The sequence below is a fragment of the Echinops telfairi genome, unplaced genomic scaffold (genome assembly GCF_000313985.2).
Source record: "Echinops telfairi isolate 266 unplaced genomic scaffold, ASM31398v2 ScPeMD7_7409;HRSCAF=8447, whole genome shotgun sequence".
Taxonomy (NCBI): domain Eukaryota; kingdom Metazoa; phylum Chordata; class Mammalia; order Afrosoricida; family Tenrecidae; genus Echinops; species Echinops telfairi.
Window position 1 is genome coordinate 18009194 of NW_022111309.1, and position 3795 is coordinate 18012988.

Below are 3795 nucleotides of genomic sequence, written 5' to 3' on the forward strand. Positions count from 1 at the left end.
ACACACACACACAAAAGCAAAAGAATATAACAGCTAATTAGTCCACACAGCAGTACAGAGGGCTCAGTTCAACTCACTTCCCTGGAAGAATTAATAAGCTGGAAGTCCTTCAACTCACAAGGGCCACTGGGTCCAAGGTCAAGCAAGCAGACAGCTGAGTCTTCCGTAGAGCAATGCAGACAGTCTGGTCACAGGCAGCATACAGAAGGGTGGGCCACCAACAGTCAGCAAGAAGATAGGATTCCACAGTCCAAAGCACTAGCGATGTATACACCAGCAGCGTACGAAGCAGGTCTCAAAGGAACCTCAATCTTTAGCCACATGATCCACAGGTAGTGTAGCTCACAATGAGGCTGAGAACTAGCATCCATATGCTGGTCTGATCACCAGTGAGCAAGGGAGAGAGAGGTGGGGCTTGCCAAGTCATTTGTCTCTTTGCCCTCCAAACTGTGACCTTATTAATATCACATGTTCCTATTGGCCAGGTTAGCACAATAAACCTACCTGTCACAAAGGGTCACAAGGAAGAGATGAACCAGTCAGGGTGCAGTATAGCACCGACAAAACATACAACTTTCCTCCAGTTTTTTAATGCTTCCTCCCCCCACAATCACGACCCCAATTCTGCCATACAAATCTGGCTACAGATAAGCAAGTACACAGGTATAGAGCTGGAATCACAGGAAATCAAGGGCAGATAAATCCCTCAGGACCAATAATGAGAGTAGTGATACCAGGATGGTTAAGGGGTAGATAGGGGGAGAAAGAGGGAACTGATCACAATAATCTACATATATCTGCATACCAGGGGGATGGACAACAGAAAAGTTGGTGAAGGGTGACATTGGTCAGTGTAAGACATGAAAAAAAAAAGCTTATAAATTACCAAGGGTTCATGAGGGAGGGAGGGAAAAATGAGTAGCTGATACCAAGGGCTTATGTAGAAAGAAAACGTTTTGAAAATGTTGATGACAAGTGTACAAATGTGCTTGACACAATGGATGGATGTATAGATTGTAATAAGAGCTGTATAAGCCCTCAATAAAATGATTAAAAAAATACATTAATTAAAAACAAAGAAACCTATGCGTTCATCCTCAATTGTGAGGATCACAGGAGAGTGCAGTGTTTTGTTCTGTTGTAATGGGTCCCTGTGAGATGGAATTGACTCAATGACAGCTAACATGGCAACAGCCTTAGAAACCACGAATATACACCCAACACAAACACAAAAACATCAGTATGTTGTTAGTTATATACTATGTTATTATATATATTATTTCTCTCATTTAAAAAGGGAAGAGCTTTCTTCAGTTAAAAAAATTAGAACAAACAAGGAGACAACAAAAGCACAGGAGAGAAAGATGCTATTTATTATATGATAAGACAATTTTGGCTCATATTGACTTATCAATAATAAGAAGGAAATTATCAAAGTATTTCTTCCCCATAATCTCTGGATGGTTCAGAATTGCCACATTTTGTGTTATTAACTGTGTGCATAATCATCTGTACCACATATACTTAAATTGCCAAAATACTTGCCTCAGTGTCTTTATGTATATAACATAATATTCCCATTAAACCCTATCCTGGAGCATTGCTCCCTCTCAAGTAACTTACACTCACCTCAAAAGTGGGGTTTGCTTGTTATCCTGCTTTTCATGGCCATGAAATTCACAGAGTTTTTGTAAGATGGAGGCACTTGTAACATTTCTCACGGATCTTCCCATTACATCTTCAGTGGGTAGGTGTTCTTAGTCATTAACGTTTGAGAATCAGAGCCAATTGTGTTTGTTGAAGTTCACAATATGAAATGAACATGAAAAGCATTAAGCACAGACAAGAGTAAGCTGTGACGCAAGAAAGACTTTTCCACGTTTTGTTCATTCAATGTTTTTATAATGTTCAAACAGCAATTGACAAGTAAATTCATCCTTGAAGATTAACAGGAAAACTAACATATATGGCTAATAATTGGAAGATCAAATTTAAAAGGTAGTGGGCTCAAGACAGATATAACACTAAAGATGAAAAGGAGATATTTTTTTCTCTTCATTAACATAGGTGGCATTGTTATGTCTAAAAGTAACAAACAAACAAGGATATACCTTTGTGCAGAAATTTTTTCTTAGTCAAATGAGATTTCTCCAACTGATTTCTCGAGTGCAAGTTGTTCCATGAAGAGCTGGTCAATGCTTTATTGACACACTAGGCCTGAGTGAATGTTCTGTATAAACAAGCTGCCCATGGCAGCAAAAGAAAACTCAATTAACATTTCCTGAAAGTGACTCAATACATTGATTTTCCAGATCTCTGCACATAAGTATGTGTAAATTATTAGCAAAAGAATCTTTTTTTTTTAATTCTCAAAAGTTTAATCAACACACAAAAGCACTGGGGGCATAGGTGATACACATTATGCCGCCAACCACAACAACAGTAGTTTAATACCAACGATCTGCTCTGTGGAAGAAAAAGGATGCTTTGAATATCTTTTAACCATAGGTGATCTCTAGTAATTGAAATACATGTAGGGTAACTTCAAGAACAGCAACATGCAAGTTTTGACAGTGTGACAAACTAACAGAGTAATGGCAGAATATAATATGTAGAGATTTGATATAATGAGAAACCTAGGGTGTAATTGGTCCAGAGGGCAAATTAACTTAATTGTTTTATTTCACCAAGTATTGCTATCATTAGCCCAGTTACTGGGGCGACAACTGTGTGTATTTGGCAAATCATGAATTAATTTAAAATAATGAAGATATTCATGTCTACTATAGGTAGGTTTGAGATAGTCTCTACCATCACATCTCTGAAGAGTTGCTTCTGAGAAACATCCAGCAATGCCCATTCTTCTGGGGTGAAATCCACAGACACATCCTCTACAGTCACCAAGACCTAAAATATCCCATAAATTACATATTATAATAATTATGATAATAAAATAGAATTTAATTACTATTTAAATAATTGTTATACATTTTATTATTAAAGCATAATTTCAGTTTGGTTTACCTAAGGATTAATCATTACAAATTGTGTGAAATAAAAGACTATGTTCATAATCCTGAGGAACCTTCATTTCATGGGAAGTGGATGCACGGTTTTATGTTCTATAAAGTCTATCTTAGGGTTTAGTCATAATTCTCATTCTCTTACCATCTGCATTAACTTCTAAGATTTTATCTCATAGACTTATCAATATAAGAACCCTTCAAAATTTTTGTGAAAAAACCATTACCTGTATTTACATTTTCTTTTTTTTAAACCTGTATTTACATTTTCTATTGACTTTGTGAAGTCTCAAGTTTATAACATAGGAAGCTAATGACTTCCCAATTAGACTTTCTAATTCCTGCCTACATCCAAACTTAAGAATTAATAATAGTTAGAAACTCTCTACTATAAACACCATATTCAAAATCACCTCCTTTGTGTGTGTGTGTGTGTGTGTGTGTGTGTGTGTTATGGGTGGGGTTAGCAATACCTCTCATAGAAACATATAAAAGTATTTTTAAATACTCAAGGGAATGCTGAAATATTAACAATTAAGAAAATACTGTAGGACAGAAAAAATTGTGTCACTGTTTGTATGTTGCCTTTCACCAACCATTTCAGGAGATAGCATATTATTAAGAACTGAGCGGATTGAACAATATAATTCAAATGCTCTGTGAAGGATTAGGGATAAACAAGGCTTCAGTAATTGAGTGAATTTCAATGTATATGTTTAATAAGCACGTGCAAATATGGAAATGATCTATGCTTCCAAATTTGGAAAACAAG